The 16,606-nt window shown below is 49.9% G+C and overlaps 1 non-coding gene across 1 annotated transcript; it reads left to right on the top strand.

Annotated features, from left to right (window-relative positions):
* The first annotated feature begins 1,560 nt into the window (after positions 1-1,560).
* Positions 1,561-1,633, top strand: Trnas-gga (transfer RNA serine (anticodon GGA)). The gene has a single exon. It is a non-coding gene; the product is annotated as a tRNA-Ser (tRNA).
* The last annotated feature ends 14,973 nt before the right edge of the window (positions 1,634-16,606 follow it).

The raw sequence follows: 16,606 nt of genomic DNA, 5'->3' as shown, positions 1-16,606 counted from the left end.
CATAGGTAGCTTAAGAGGGTGCAAGGCTGGTCGACCACTCCCGACATGTCGTAGACGCTCGAGTCACGGCCCTGGCGTTGAAAAGAAGGTCCCCTTCACCCTGAGTAGTCCGAGTGGCACTGGCTACCACCCCCAAGCGCAGGAAACAAAAACACCTGAACATAAATACCCCAGAAAGTGGAGGCTAAAATAGCCCCACCGGTAGCGTAGTGGTTATCGCACCAGACCGGTATTCTGGATGTCGTGGGTTCGAATCCCACCTGACGGGCATTTTTTATCGACTTTCTTATTTACCAAAGTATTTATATTGAGCTACTACATCCTCACCTTTGCTTTCCCAGGTCTTCTTGACTGCCAATTCCTATTTTTGTCTTATTTTCAACGAGCCCCTCACTTCCAATTCTGATTCGCTACGTGCATAGCGAGGGCCTCTGTTCTGGCAGTCTTGGTGCCATAGGGAGCTTAAGAGGGTTCAACGCTGGTGGACCACTCTCGACATGTCGTAGACGCTCGAGTAACAGCCCGGGGGTTGAAAAGAAGGTCCCCTTCACCCCGAGTAGTCCGAGTGGCGCTGGCTACTACCCCAAGCGCAGAAAAAAAAAAACACCTGAACATATATACCCCAGAAAGTGAAGTCTAAAGTAGCCCCGCCGGTAGCGTAGTGGTAATCGCACCAGACAGGTATTCTGGATGTCGTGGGTTCGGATCTCACCTGGCAGGCATTTTTTTCCACTTTCTTATTTTCCAAATTCTTTACCTTGAGCTACTACATCCTCTCCTTTGCTTTCCGAGGTCTTCTTGACTGCCAATTCTTATTTCTGTCTTATTTTCAACGAGTCCCTCATTTCCTATTCTGATTCGCTACATGCATAGCGAGGGCTACCGTTCTGGCAGTCTTGGTGCCATAGGTAGCTTAAGAGGGTGCAACGCTGGTCGCCCACTCCCGATATGTCGTAGACGCTCGAGTCACGGCCCTGGCGTTGCAAAGAAGGTCCCCTTCACCCTGAGTAGTCCGAGTGGCACTGGCTACCACCCCCAAGCGCAGGAAAAAAAAACACCTGAACATAAATACCCCAGAAAGTGGAGGCTAAAAAGCCACGCCCGTAGCGTAGTGCTTATCACACCAGACCGGTATTCTGGAGGTCGTGGGTTCGGATCCCACCTGGCGGGCATTTTTTCTCCACTTTCTTATTTTCCAATTTTTCGAAATATTTATATTGAGCTACTACATCCTCACCTTTGCTTTCCGAGGTCTTCTTGACTGCCAATTCCTATCTTTGTCCTTTTTTCAACGAGCCCCTCATTTCCAATTCTGATTCGCTCCGTGCATAGCGAGGGCCTCTGTTCTGGCAGTTTGGTGCCATAGGGAGCTTAAGTGGGTTCAACGCTGGTGTACCACTCTCGACATGTCGTAGACGCTCGAGTAACGGCCCGGGGGTTGAAAAGAAGGTCCCCATCACCCGGAGTAGTCCGAGTGGCACTGGCTACCACCCCCAAGTGCAGGAAAAAAAAAAAAACACCTGAACATAAATACCCCAGAAAGTGAAGTCTAAAGTAGCCCCGCTGGTAGCGGAGTGGTAATCGCACCAGACCGGAATTCTGGAGGTCGTGGGTTCGGATCCCACCTGGCAGGCATTTTTTCTACACTTTCTTATTTTCCAAATTCTTAACCTTGAGCTACTACATCCTCCCCTTTGCTTTCCGTGGTCTTCTTCACTGCCAATTCCTATTTCTGTGTTATTTTCAACGAGCCCATCATTTCTTATTCTGATTCGCTACATGCATAGCGAGGGCTACCGTTCTGGCAGTCTTGGTGCCATAGGTAGCTTAAGAGGGTGCAACGCTGGTCGACCACTCCCGACATGTCGTAGACGCTCGAGTCACGGCCCTGGCATTGAAAAGAGAGTCCCCTGCACCCGGAGTAGTCCGAGTGGCACTGGCTACCACCCCCAAGCGCAGGAAACAAAAACACCTGAACATAAATACCCCGAAAGTGGAGGCTAAAATAGCCCCACCGGTAGCGTAGTGGTTATCGCACCAGACCGGTATTCTGGAGGTCGTGGGTTCGGATCCTACCTGGCGGGCATTTTTTCTCCTCTTTCTTATTTTCCAAATTCTTACCCTTGAGCTACCACATCCTCCCCTTTGCTTTCCGTGGTCTTCTTCAATGCCAATTCCTATTTCTGTGTTATTTTCAACGAGCCACTCATTTCTTATTCCGATTCGCTACATGCATAGCGAGGGATACTGTTCTGGCAGTCTTGGTGCCATAGGTAGCTTAAGAGGGTTCAACGCGGGTTGACCACTCTCGACATGTCGTAGACGCTCGAGTCACGGCCCTGGGGTTGGAAAGAAGGTCCCCTTCACCCGGAGTAGTCCGAGTGGCACTGGCTACCACCCCCAAGCGCAGGAAACAAAAACACCTGAACATAAATACCCCAGAAAGTGGAGGCTAAAATAGCCCCGCCGGTAGCGTAGTGGTTATCGCACCAGACCGGTATTCTGGAAGTCGTGGGTTCGGATCCCACGTGGCGGGCATTTTTTCTCCACTTCTTGTTTTCCAAATTCTGTACCTTGAGCTACTACATCCTCCCATTTGCTTTCCGAGGTCTTCTTGACTGCCAATTTCTATTTTTGTCTTATTTTCAACAAGCCCCTCATTTCCAATTTTAATTCGCTACATGCATAGCGAGGGCCTCGGTTCAGGTAGTCTTGGTGCCATGGGTAGCTTAATACGGTTCAACGCTGGGCGACAATTCTCGACATGTCGTAGACGCTCGAGTCACTGCCAGGGGGTTGAAAAGAAGGTCCCCTTCACCCCGAATAGTCCGAGTGACGCTGGCTACCACCCCCAAACACAGGAAATAAAAACAACTGAACATAAATACCCCAGAAAGTGGAGGCTAAAAAGCCCCGCCGGTAGCGCAGTGCCTATCACACCAGACCGGTATTCTGGAAGTCGTGGGTTCGGATCCCACCTGGCGGGCATTTTTTATCCACTTTCTTATTTTCCAAAGTATTTATATTGAGCTACTACATCCTCACCTTTGCTTTCCCAGGTCTTCTTGACTGGCAATTCCTATTTTTGTCTTATTTTCAACGGGCCCCTCATTTCTTATTCTGATTCGCTACATGCATAGCGAGGGCTACTGTTCTGGCATTCTAAGTGCCATAGGTAGCTTAGGAGGGTTCAACGCTGGTCGACCACTCTCGACATATCGTAGACACTCGAGTCACGGCCCGGGGGTGGAAAGAAGGTCCCCTTCTCCCGGAGTAGTCCGAGTGGCACTGGCTACCACCCCCAAGCGCAGGAGACAAAAACATCTTAACTTAAATACCCCAGAAAGTAGAGGCTAAAGTGGCCCCGCCGGCAGCGTAGTGGTTCTCGCACCAGACTGGTATTCTGGAGGTCGTGGGTTCGGATCCCACGTGGCGGGCATTTTTTCTCCACTTCTTGTTTTCCAAATTCTGTACCTTGAGCTACTACATCCTCCCCTTTGCTTTCCGAGGTCTTCTTGACTGCCAATTCTTATTTTTGTCTTATTTTCAACGAGCCCCTCATTTCCTATTCCGATTCGCTACATGCATAGCGAGGGCCTAAGTTCTGGTAGTCTTGGTGCCATAGGGAGCTAAAGATCGTTCAACGCTGGTCGACCACTCTCGACATGTCGTAGACGCTCGAGTCACGGCCCTGGCGTTGAAAAGAAGGTCCCCTTCACCCTGAGTAGTCCGAGTGGCACTGGCTACCACCCCCAAGCGCAGGAAACAAAAACACCTGAACATAAATACCCCAGAAAGTGGAGGCTGAAATAGCCCCATCGGTAGCGTAGTGGTTATCGCACCAGACCGGTATTCTGGAGGTCGTGGGTTCGGATCCCACCTGACGGGCATTTTTTATCCACTTTCTTATTTTCCAAAGTATTTATATTGAGCTACTACATCCTCACCTTTGCTTTCCCAGGTCTTCTTGACTGCCAATTCCTATTTTTGTCTTATTTTCAACGAGCCCCTCACTTCCAATTCTGATTCGCTACGTGCATAGCGAGGGCCTCTGTTCTGGCAGTCTTGGTGCCATAGGGAGCTTAAGAGGGTTCAACGCTGGTGGACCACTCTCGACATGTCGTAGACGCTCGAGTAACAGCCCGGGGGTTGAAAAGAAGGTCCCCTTCACCCCGAGTAGTCCGAGTGGCGCTGGCTACTACCCCAAGCGCAGAAAAAAAAAACACCTGAACATATATACCCCAGAAAGTGAAGTCTAAAGTAGCCCCGCCGGTAGCGTTGTGGTAATCGCACCAGACAGGTATTCTGGATGTCGTGGGTTCCGATCTCACCTGGCCGGCATTTTTTTCCACTTTCTTATTTTCCAAATTCTTTACCTTGAGCTACTACATCCTCTCCTTTGCTTTCCGAGGTCTTCTTGACTGCCAATTCTTATTTCTGTCTTATTTTCAACGAGTCCCTCATTTCCTATTCTGATTCGCTACATGCATAGCGAGGGCTACCGTTCTGGCAGTCTTGGTGCCATAGGTAGCTTAAGAGAGTGCAACGCTGGTCGCCCACTCCCGACATGTCGTAGACGCTCGAGTCACGGCCCTGGCGTTGAAAAGGAGGTCCCCTTCACCCTGAGTAGTCCGAGTGGCACTGGCTACCACCCCCAAGCGCAGGAAAAAAAAACACCTGAACATAAATACCCCAGAAAGTGGAGGCTAAAAAGCCCCGCCCGTAGCGTAGTGCTTATCACACCAGACCGGTATTCTGGAGGTCGTGGGTTCGGATCCCACCTGGCGGACATTTTTTCTCCACTTTCTTATTTTCCAATTTTCCGAAATATTTATATTGAGCTACTACATCCTCAACTTTGCTTTCCGACGTCTTCTTGACTGCCAATTCCTATTTTTGTCCTTTTTTCAACGAGCCCCTCATTTCCAATTCTGATTCGCTACGTGCATAGCGAGGGCCTCTGTTCTGGCAGTTTGGTGCCATACGGAGCTTAAGTGGGTTCAACGCTGGTGTACCACTCTGGACATGTCGTAGACGCTCGAGTAACGGCCCGGGGGTTGAAAAGAAGGTCCCCATCACCCGGAGTAGTCCGAGTGGCACTAGCTACCACCCCCAAGCGCAGGAAACAAAAACACCTGAACATAAATACCCCAGAAAGTGGAGGCTAAAATAGCCCCACCGGTAGCGTAGTGGTTATCGCACCAGACCGGTATTCTGGAGGTCGTGGGTTCGGATCCTACCTGGCGGGCATTTTTTCTCCTCTTTCTTATTTTCGAAATTCTTACCCTTGAGCTAGCACATCCTCCCCTTTGCTTTCCGTGGTCTTCTTCACTGCCAATTCCTATTTCTGTGTTATTTTCAACGAGCCCCTCATTTCTTATTCTGATTCGCTACATGCATAGCGAGGGCTACTGTTCTGGCAGTCTTGGTGCCATAGGTAGCTTAAGAGGGCTCAACGCTGGTCGACCACTCTCGACATGTCGTAGACGCTCGAGTCACGGCCCTGGGGTTGGAAAGAAGGTCCCCTTCACCCGGAGTAGTCCGAGTGGCACTGGCTACCACCCCCAAGCGCAGGAAACAAAAACACCTGAACATAAATACCCCAGAAAGTGGAGGCTAAAATAGCCCCGCTGGTAGCGTAGTGGTTATCGCACCAGACCGGTATTCTGGAGGTCGTGGGTTCGGATCCCACGTGGCGGGCATTTTTTCTCCACACTCTTGTTTTCCAAATTCTGTACCTTGAGCTACTACATCCTCCCCTTTGCTTTCCGAGGTCTTCTTGACTGCTAATTCCTATTTTTGTCTTATTTTCAACGAGCCCCTCATTTCCTCTTCTGATTCGCTACATGCATAGCGAGGGCCTCTGTCCTGGCAGTGTTGGTGCCATAGGGAGCTTAAGAGGGTTCAACGCTGGTCGACCACTCTCGACATGTCGTATACGCTCGAGTCACTGCCAGGGGATGTTGAAAAGAAGGTACCCTTCAACCTGAGTAGTTCGAGTGGCGCTGGCTACCACCCCCAGGTGCAGGAAACAAAAACACCTGAACATGAATACCCCAGAAAGTGGAGGCCAAAATAGCCCCGCCGGTACCGTAGTGGTTATCGCACCAGACCGGTATTCTGGAGGTCGTGGGTTCGGATCCCACGTGGCGGGCATTTTTTGTCCACTTCTTTTTTTCCAAATTCTGTACGTTGAGCTACTACATCCTCCACTTTGCTTTCCGAGGTCTTCTTGACTGCCAATTCTTATTTTGTCTTATTTTCAACGAGCCCCTCATTTCCTATTCTGATTCGCTACATGCATAGCCAGGGCCTCTGTTTTGGCAGTGTTGGTGCCATAGGGAGCTTAAGAGGGTTCAACGCTGGTCGACCACTCTCAACATGTCGTAGACGCTCGAGTCACAGCCCGGGGGTTGAAAAGAAGGTCCGCTTCACCCCGAGTAGTCCGAGTGGAGCTGGCTACCACCCCCAAGCGCAGGAAAAAAAAACACCTGAACATAAATGCCCCAGAAAGCTGAGGCCAAAGTAGCCCCGCCGGTAGCGTAGTGATTATCGCACCAGACTGGTATTCTGGAGGTCGTGGGTTCGGATCCCACATGGCAGGCATTTTTTCTCCGCTTTCTTGTTTTCCAGATTCTTTACCTTGAGCTACTACATCCTCCCCTTTGCTTTTCGAGGTATTCTTGAATGCCAATTCTTATTTATTTCATATTTTCAACAAGCCCTTCATTTCCTAATCTCATTCGCTACATGCAGAGCGAGGGCCTCTGTTCTGGCAGTCTTGGTGCCATAGGGAGTTGAGAGGGTTGAACGGGGGTCGGCCACTCTCGACATGTCGTAGATGCTTGAGTAACTGCCACGGGGTTGAAAAGAAGGTCCCCTTCACCCCGAGTAGTCCGAGTGGCACTGGCTACCACCCCCAAGGGCAGGAAAAAAAAACACCAGAACATAAATACCCCAGAAAGTGGAGGCTAAAAAGCCCCGCCCGTAGCGTAGTGCTTATCACACCAGACCGGTATTCTGGAGGTCGTGGGTTCGGATCCCACCTGGCGGGCATTTTTTCGCCACATTCTTATTTTGAAAAGTCTTTATATTGAGGTACAACATCCTCCCCTTTGCTTTCCGAGGTCTTCTTGACTGCCAATTCCTATTTTTGTCTTATTTCCAACGAGTCCCTCATTTCCAATTCTGATTCGCTACATGCATAGCGAGGGCCTCAGTTCTGGTAGTCTTGGTGCCACAGGGAGGTTAAGACGGTTCAACGCTGGTTGACCACTCTCGACATGTCGTAGATGCTTGAGTCACTGCCAGGGGGTTTTGAAAAGAAGGTCCCTTTCACCCCGAGTAGTTCGAGTGGCGCTGGCCACCACCCCCAAGCGCAGGAAACAAAAACACCTGAACATAAATACCCCAGAAAGTGGAGGCTAAAATAGCCCCGCCGGTAGCGTAGGGGTTATCGCACCAGATCGGTATTATGGAGGTCATGGGTACGGATCCCACCTGGCGGGCATTTTTTCTCCACTTTCTTATTTTCCAAATTCTTTATCTTGACGAACTACATCCTGCCCTTTGCTTTCCGAGGTTTTCTTGACTGCCAATTTTTTTGCTGTGTTATTTTCAACGAGCCCCTCATTTCCTATTCTGATTCGCTACATGCATAGCGGGGGCATCTGTTTTGGCAGTCCTGGTGCCATAGGAAGCCTAAGTGGGTTGAAGGCTGGTCGACCACTCTAGACAAGTCGTAGACGCTCGAGTCAGGGCCCGGGGGTTTGAAAGAAGGTGCCCTTCACCCGGAGTAGTCCGAGTGGCACTGGCTACCACCCCCCAAGCGCAGGAGACAAAAACACCTGAAGATAAATACCCCAGAAAGTGGAGGCCAAAATAGCCCCGCTGGTAGCGTAGTGGTTATCGCACCAGACTGGTATTCTGGAGGTGGAGGGTGCGGATCCCACCTGGCGGGCATTTTTTCTCCACATTGTTATTTTCAAAAGTCTTTTTATTGAGCTACAACATCCTCCCCTTTGCTTTCCGAGGTCTTCTTGACTGCCAATTTCTATTTTTGTCTTATTTTCAACAAGCCCCCCATTTCCAATTCTAATTCACTATATGCATAGCGAGGGCCTCAGTTCTGGTAGTCTTGGTGCCATAGGGAGCTAAAGACCGTTCAACGCTGGTCGACCACTCTCGACATGTCGTAGACGCTCGAGTCACAGCCCGGGGTTGAAAAGAAGGTCCGCTTCACCCCGAGTAGGCCGAGTGGCGCTGGCTACCACCCCCAAGCGCAGGAAAAAAAACACCTGAACATAAATACCCCAGAAAATGAAGTCTAAAGTAGCCCCGCCAGTAGCGTAGTGCTGATCACACCAGACCGGTATTCTGGAGGTCGTGGGTTCGGATCCCACCTGGCGGGCATTTTTTCTCCACTTTCTTATTTTAAAATTTTTCGGAATATTTATATTGAGCTACTACATCCTCCCCTTTGCTTTCCGAGGTCTTCTTGACTGCCAATTCTTATTTTTGTCTTATTTTCAACGAGCTCCTCATTAACTTTTCCGATTCGCTACATGCATAGCGAGGGCCTCTGTTCTGGCAGTGTTTGTGCCATAGGGAGCTTAAGAGGGTTCAACGCTGGTCGACCACTCTCGACATGTCGTAGACGCTCGAGTCACTGCCAGGGGATGTTGAAAAGAAGGTCCCCTTCAGCCCGAGTAGTTCGAGTGGCGCTGTCTACCACCCCCTTGCGCAGGAAACAAAAACACCTGAACATAAATACCCCAGAAAGTGGAGGCCAAAATAGCCCCGCTGGTAGCGTAGTGGTTATCGCACCAGACTGGTATTCTGGAGGTCGTGGGTGCGGATCCCACCTGGCGGGCATTTTTTCTCCACATTGTTATTTTCAAAAGTCTTTTTATTGAGCTACAACATCCTCCCCTTTGCTTTGCGAGGTCTTCTTGACTGCCAATTTCTATTTTTGTCTAATTTTCAACAAGCCCCTCATTTCCAATTCTAATTCGCTACATGCATAGCGAGGGCCTCAGTTCTGGTAGTCTTGGTGCCATAGGGAGCTAAAGACCGTTCAACGCTGGTCGACCACTCTCGACATGTCGTAGACGCTCGAGTCACAGTCCGGGGGTTGAAAAGAAGGTCCGCTTCACCCCGAGTAGGCCGAGTGGCGCTGGCTACCACCCCCAAGCGCAGGAAAAAATTTTTTCTCCACTTCTTGTTTTCCAAATTCTGTACCTTGAGCTACTACAACCTCCCCTTTGCTTTCCGAGGTCTTCTTGACTGCCAATTCTTATTTTTGTCTTATTTTCAACGAGCCCCTCATTTCCTATTCTGATTCGCTACATGCATAGCGAGGGCCTCTGTTCTGGCAGTGTTTGTGCCATAGGGAGCTTAAGAGGGTTCACCGCTGGTCGAACACTCTCGACATGTCGTAGACGCTCGAGGCACAGCCCGGGGGTTGAAAAGAAGGTCCCCTTCATCCCGAGTAGTCCGAGTGGCGCTGCCTACCACCGCCAAGTGCAGGAAACAAAAACATCTGAACATAAATACCCCAGAAAGGGGAGGCTCAAGTAGCCCCACCTGTAGCGTAGTGTTTATCGCACCAGACTGGTATTCTGGAGGTCGTGGGTTCGGATCCCACATGGCAGGCATTTTTTCTCCACTTTCTTGTTTTCCAGATTCTTAACCGTGAGCTACTACATCCTCCCCTTTGCTTTCCGAGGTATTCTTGACTACCAATTCTTATTTCTGTCATATTTTCAACGAGCCCCTCATTTCTTATTCTGATTCGCTACATGCATTGCGAGGGCCTCTGTTCTCGCAATCCTGGTGCTATAGGGAGCTTAAGAGGGTTCAACGCTGGTCGACCGCTCTCGACATGTCGTAGACGCTCGAGTCACTGCCAGGGAATTGAAAAGAAGGACCCCTTCACCCCGAGTAGTTCGAGTGGCGCTGGCTACCACCCCCAAGCGCAGGAAAGAAGAACACCTGAACATAAATTCCCCAGAAAGTAGAGGCTAAAATATCCCCGCCGGCAGCGTAGTGGTTATCGCACCAGACCGGTATTCTGGAGGTCGTGGGTTCGAATCCCACCTGGCGGGCAATTTTTCTCCACATTCTTAAATCAAAAGTCTTTACCTTGACCAACAACATCCTCCCCTTTTATTTCCGAGGTCTTCTTCACTGCCAATTCTCATTTCTGTGTTATTTTCAACGAGCCCCTCATTTCTTATTCTGTATTCGCTACTTGCATAGCGAGGGCTACTGTTCTGGCAGTCTTAGTGCCATAGGTAGCTTAAGAGGGTTCAACGCTGGTCGACCACTCTCGACATGTCGTAGACGCTCGAGTCACAGCCCGGGGGTGAAAGAAGGTCCCCTTCACCCGGAGTAGTCCGAGTGGCACTGACTACCACCCCCAAGCGCAGGAGACAAAAATATCTTAACATGAATACCGCAGAAAGCAGAAGCTAAAGTGGCCCCGCCGGTAGCATAGTGGTTATCGCACCAGACCGGTATTCTGGAGGTCGTGGTTTCGGATCCCACGTGGCGGGCATTTTTTCTCCACTTCTTGTTTTCCAAATTCTGTACCTTGAGCTACTACATCCTCTCCTGTGCTTTCCGAGGTCTTCTTGACGGCCAATTCCTATTTCTGTCTTATTTTAAACGAGCCCCTCATTTCCTATTCTGATTCGCTACATGCAGAGAAAGGGCCTCTGTTCTGGCAGTCTTGGTGCCATAGGGAGCTTAAGAGGGTTCAACGCTGGTCGACCACTCTCGACATGTCGTAGACGCTCGAGTAACGGCCCTTGGGTTGAAAAGAAGGTCCCCTTCACCCCGAGCAGTCCGAGTGGCGCTGGCTACCACCCCCAAACACAGGAAATAAAAACAACTGAACATAAATACCCCAGAAAGTGGAGGCTAAAAAGCCCCGCCGGTAGCGTAGTGCCTATCACACCAGACCGGTATTCTGGAGGTCGTGGGTTCGGATCCCATCTGGCGGGCATTTTTTCTCAAATTTCTTATTTTCCAAATTCTTTATCTTGACGAACTACATCCTCCCCTTTGCTTTCCGAGAGTTTATTGACTGCCAATTTTTTTTGCTGTGTTATTTTCAACGAGCCCCTCATTTCCTATTCTGATTCCTTATATGCATAGCGAGGGCCTCTGTTCTAGCAGTCTTGGTGCCATAGGGAGCTTAAGAGGGTTCAACGCTGGTCGACCACTCTCGACTTGTCGTAGACGCTCGAGTCACTGCCAGGGGATGTTGAAAAGAAGGTAACCTTCACCCCAAATAGTTCGAGTGGCGCTGGCTACCACCCCCAGGCGCAGGGAACAAAAACACCTGAACAAAAATACCCCAGAAAGTGGAGGCCAAAATAGCCCCGGCGGTAGCGTAGTGGTTATCGCACCAGACCGGTATTCTGGAGGTCGTGGGTTCGAATCCCACCTGGCGGGCAATTTTTCTCCACATTCTTAAATCAAAAGTCTTTACCTTGACCAACAACATCCTCCCCTTTTATTTCCGAGGTCTTCTTCACTGCCAATTCTCATTTCTGTGTTATTTTCAACGAGCCCCTCATTTCTTATTCTGTATTCGCTACTTGCATAGCGAGGGCTACTGTTCTGGCAGTCTTAGTGCCATAGGTAGCTTAAGAGGGTTCAACGCTGGTCGACCACTCTCGACATGTCGTAGACGCTCGAGTCACAGCCCGGGGGTGAAAGAAGGTCCCCTTCACCCGGAGTAGTCCGAGTGGCACTGACTACCACCCCCAAGCGCAGGAGACAAAAATATCTTAACATGAATACCGCAGAAAGCAGAAGCTAAAGTGGCCCCGCCGGTAGCATAGTGGTTATCGCACCAGACCGGTATTCTGGAGGTCGTGGTTTCGGATCCCACGTGGCGGGCATTTTTTCTCCACTTCTTGTTTTCCAAATTCTGTACCTTGAGCTACTACATCCTCTCCTGTGCTTTCCGAGGTCTTCTTGACGGCCAATTCCTATTTCTGTCTTATTTTAAACGAGCCCCTCATTTCCTATTCTGATTCGCTACATGCAGAGAAAGGGCCTCTGTTCTGGCAGTCTTGGTGCCATAGGGAGCTTAAGAGGGTTCAACGCTGGTCGACCACTCTCGACATGTCGTAGACGCTCGAGTAACGGCCCTTGGGTTGAAAAGAAGGTCCCCTTCACCCCGAGCAGTCCGAGTGGCGCTGGCTACCACCCCCAAACACAGGAAATAAAACCAACTGAACATAAATACCCCAGAAAGTGGAGGCTAAAAAGCCCCGCCGGTAGCGTAGTGCCTATCACACCAGACCGGTATTCTGGAGGTCGTGGGTTCGGATCCCATCTGGCGGGCCTTTTTTATCCTCTTTCTTATTTTCCAAAGTATTTATATTGAGCTACTACATCCTCACCTTTGCTTTCCGAGGTCTTCTTGACTGCCAATTCCTATTTTCGTCTTATTTTCAACGAGCCCCTCATTTCCAGTTCTGATTCGCTACGTGCATAGCGAGGGCCTCTGCTCTGGCAGTATTGGTGCCATAGGGAGCTTAAGTGGTTCAACGCTGTTGGACCACTCTCGACATGTCGTAGACGCTCAAGTAACGGCCCGGGGGTTGAAAAGAAGGTCCCCATCACCCGGAGTAGTCCGAGTGGCACTGGCTACCACCCCCAAGCGCAGGAAAAAAAAAACACCTGAACAAAAATAACCCAGAAAGTGAAGTCTAAAGGAGCCCCGCTGGTAGCGGAGTGGTAATCGCACCAGACCGGAATTCTGGAGGTCGTGGTTTCGGATCCCACCTGGCAGGCCTTTTTTCTCCAATTTCTTATTTTCCAAATTCTTAACCTTGATCTAATACATCCTCCCCTTTGCTTTCCGAGGTATTCTTGACTGCCAATTCCTATTTTTGTCTTGTTTTCAACGAGCCCCTCATTTCCTATTCTGATTCGCTACATGCATAGCGAGGGCCTCTGTTCTAGCAATCTTCGTGCCATAGAGAGCTTAAGAGGGTTCAACGCTGGTCGACCACTCTCGACATGTAGACGCTCGAGTCACTGCCAGGGAATTGAAAAGAAGGTCACCTTCACCCCGAGTAGTTCGAGTGGCGCTGGCCACCACCCCCAAGCGCAGGAAACAAAAACACCTAAACATAAATACCCCAGAAAGTGGAGGCTAAAATAGACCCACCGGTAGCATACTGGTTATCGCACCAGACCGGTATTCTGGAGGTCGTGGGTTTGGATCCTACCTGGCGGGCTTTTTTTCGTCTCTTTCCTATTTTTCAAATTCTTTACCTTGAGCTACTACATCCTCCGCTTTGCTTTCCGAGGTATTTTTGACTGCTAATTCCTATTTTTGTCTTATTTTCAACGAGCCCCTCATTTCCTATTCTGATTCGCTACATGCATAGCGAGGGCCTCTGTTCTGGCCATGTTGGTGCCATAGGGAGCTTCAGAGGGTTCAACGCTGTTCGACCCCTCTCGACATGTCGTATACGCTCGAGTCATTGCCAGGGGATGTTGAAAAGAAGGTCCCCTTCAGCCCGAGTAGTTCGAGTGGCGCTGGCTACCACCCCCAGGCGCAGAAAACAAAAACACCTGAAGATAAATACCCCAGAAAGTGGAGGCCAAAATAGCCCCGCTGGTAGCGTAGTGGTTATCGCACCAGACTGGTATTCTGGAGGTGGAGGGTGCGGATCCCACCTGGCGGGCATTTTTTCTCCACATTGTTATTTTCAAAAGTCTTTTTATTGAGCTACAACATCCTCCCCTTTGCTTTCCGAGGTCTTCTTGACTGCCAATTTCTATTTTTGTCTTATTTTCAACAAGCCCCCCATTTCCAATTCTAATTCACTATATGCATAGCGAGGGCCTCAGTTCTGGTAGTCTTGGTGCCATAGGGAGCTAAAGACCGTTCAATGCTGGTCGACCACTCTCGACATGTCGTAGACGCTCGAGTCACAGCCCGGGGTTGAAAAGAAGGTCCGCTTCACCCCGAGTAGGCCGAGTGGCGCTGGCTACCACCCCCAAGCGCAGGAAAAAAAACACCTGAACATAAATACCCCAGAAAATGAAGTCTAAAGTAGCCCCGCCAGTAGCGTAGTGCTGATCACACCAGACCGGTATTCTGGAGGTCGTGGGTTCGGATCCCACCTGGCGGGCATTTTTTCTCCACTTTCTTATTTTAAAATTTTTCGGAATATTTATATTGAGCTACTACATCCTCCCCTTTGCTTTCCGAGGTCTTCTTGACTGCCAATTCTTATTTTTGTCTTATTTTCAACGAGCTCCTCATTAACTTTTCCGATTCGCTACATGCATAGCGAGGGCCTCTGTTCTGGCAGTGTTTGTGCCATAGGGAGCTTAAGAGGGTTCAACGCTGGTCGACCACTCTCGACATGTCGTAGACGCTCGAGTCAGTGCCAGGGGATGTTGAAAAGAAGGTCCCCTTCAGCCCGAGTAGTTCGAGTGGCGCTGTCTACCACCCCCTTGCGCAGGAAACAAAAACACCTTAACATAAATACCCCAGAAAGTGGAGGCCAAAATAGCCCCGCTGGTAGCGTAGTGGTTATCGCACCAGACTGGTATTCTGGAGGTCGTGGGTGCGGATCCCACCTGGCGGGCATTTTTTCTCCACATTGTTATTTTCAAAAGTCTTTTTATTGAGCTACAACATCCTCCCCTTTGCTTTGCGAGGTCTTCTTGACTGCCAATTTCTATTTTTGTCTAATTTTCAACAAGCCCCTCATTTCCAATTCTAATTCGCTACATGCATAGCGAGGGCCTCAGTTCTGGTAGTCTTGGTGCCATAGGGAGCTAAAGACCGTTCAACGCTGGTCGACCACTCTCGACATGTCGTAGACGCTCGAGTCACAGTCCGGGGGTTGAAAAGAAGGTCCGCTTCACCCCGAGTAGGCCGAGTGGCGCTGGCTACCACCCCCAAGCGCAGGAAAAAATTTTTTCTCCACTTCTTGTTTTCCAAATTCTGTACCTTGAGCTACTACAACCTCCCCTTTGCTTTCCGAGGTCTTCTTGACGGCCAATTCTTATTTTTGTCTTATTTTCAACGAGCCCCTCATTTCCTATTCTGATTCGCTACATGCATAGCGAGGGCCTCTGTTCTGGCAGTGTTTGTGCCATAGGGAGCTTAAGAGGGTTCACCGCTGGTCGAACACTCTCGACATGTCGTAGACGCTCGAGGCACAGCCCGGGGGTTGAAAAGAAGGTCCCCTTCATCCCGAGTAGTCCGAGTGGCGCTGCCTACCACCGCCAAGTGCAGGAAACAAAAACATCTGAACATAAATACCCCAGAAAGGGGAGGCTCAAGTAGCCCCACCTGTAGCGTAGTGTTTATCGCACCAGACTGGTATTCTGGAGGTCGTGGGTTCGGATCCCACATGGCAGGCATTTTTTCTCCACTTTCTGGTTTTCCAGATTCTTAACCGTGAGCTACTACATCCTCCCCTTTGCTTTCCGAGGTATTCTTGACTACCAATTCTTATTTCTGTCATATTTTCAACGAGCCCCTCATTTCTTATTCTGATTCGCTACATGCATTGCGAGGGCCTCTGTTCTCGCAATCCTGGTGCTATAGGGAGCTTAAGAGGGTTCAACGCTGGTCGACCGCTCTCGACATGTCGTAGACGCTCGAGTCACTGCCAGGGAATTGAAAAGAAGGACCCCTTCACCCCGAGTAGTTCGAGTGGCGCTGGCTACCACCCCCAAGCGCAGGAAAGAAGAACACCTGAACATAAATTCCCCAGAAAGTAGAGGCTAAAATATCCCCTCCGGCAGCGTAGTGGTTATCGCACCAGACAGGTATTCTGGAGGTTGTGGGTTAGAATCCCACCTGGAGGGCATTTTTTCTCAAATTTCTTATTTTCCAAATTCTTTATCTTGACGAACTACATCCTCCCCTATGCTTTCCGAGATTTTATTGACTGCCAATTTTTTTTGCTGTGTTATTTTCAACGAGCCCCTCATTTCCTATTCTGATTCCTTATATGCATAGCGAGGGCCTCTGTTCTAGCAGTCTTGGTGCCATAGGGAGCTTAAGAGGGTTCAACGCTGGTCGACCACTCTCGACTTGTCGTAGACGCTCGAGTCACTGCCAGGGGATGTTGAAAAGAAGGTAACCTTCACCCCAAATAGTTCGAGTGGCGCTGGCTACCACCCCCAGGCGCAGGGAACAAAAACACCTGAACAAAAATACCCCAGAAAGTGGAGGCCAAAATAGCCCCGGCGGTAGCGTAGTGGTTATCGCACCAGACCGGTATTCTGGAGGTCGTGGTTTCGAATCCCACCTGGCGGGCAATTTTTCTCCACATTCTTAAATCAAAAGTCTTTACCTTGACCAACAACATCCTCCCCTTTTATTTCCGAGGTCTTCTTCACTGCCAATTCTCATTTCTGTGTTATTTTCAACGAGCCCCTCATTTCTTATTCTGTATTCGCTACTTGCATAGCGAGGGCTACTGTTCTGGCAGTCTTAGTGCCATAGGTAGCTTAAGAGGGTTCAACGCTGGTCGACCACTCTCGACATGTCGTAGACGCTCGAGTCACAGCCCGGGGGTGAAAGAAGGTCCCCTTCACCCGGAGTAGT

This window comes from Haemaphysalis longicornis, unplaced genomic scaffold (assembly GCF_048455015.1).
Source record: "Haemaphysalis longicornis isolate Haplotype H1 unplaced genomic scaffold, Haemaphysalis longicornis Haplotype H1 scaffold_8, whole genome shotgun sequence".
Lineage (NCBI taxonomy): Eukaryota > Metazoa > Arthropoda > Arachnida > Ixodida > Ixodidae > Haemaphysalis > Haemaphysalis longicornis.
Note: the sequence above shows the minus strand (reverse complement) of the source record. Positions and strands in the feature narration are given on the sequence as shown.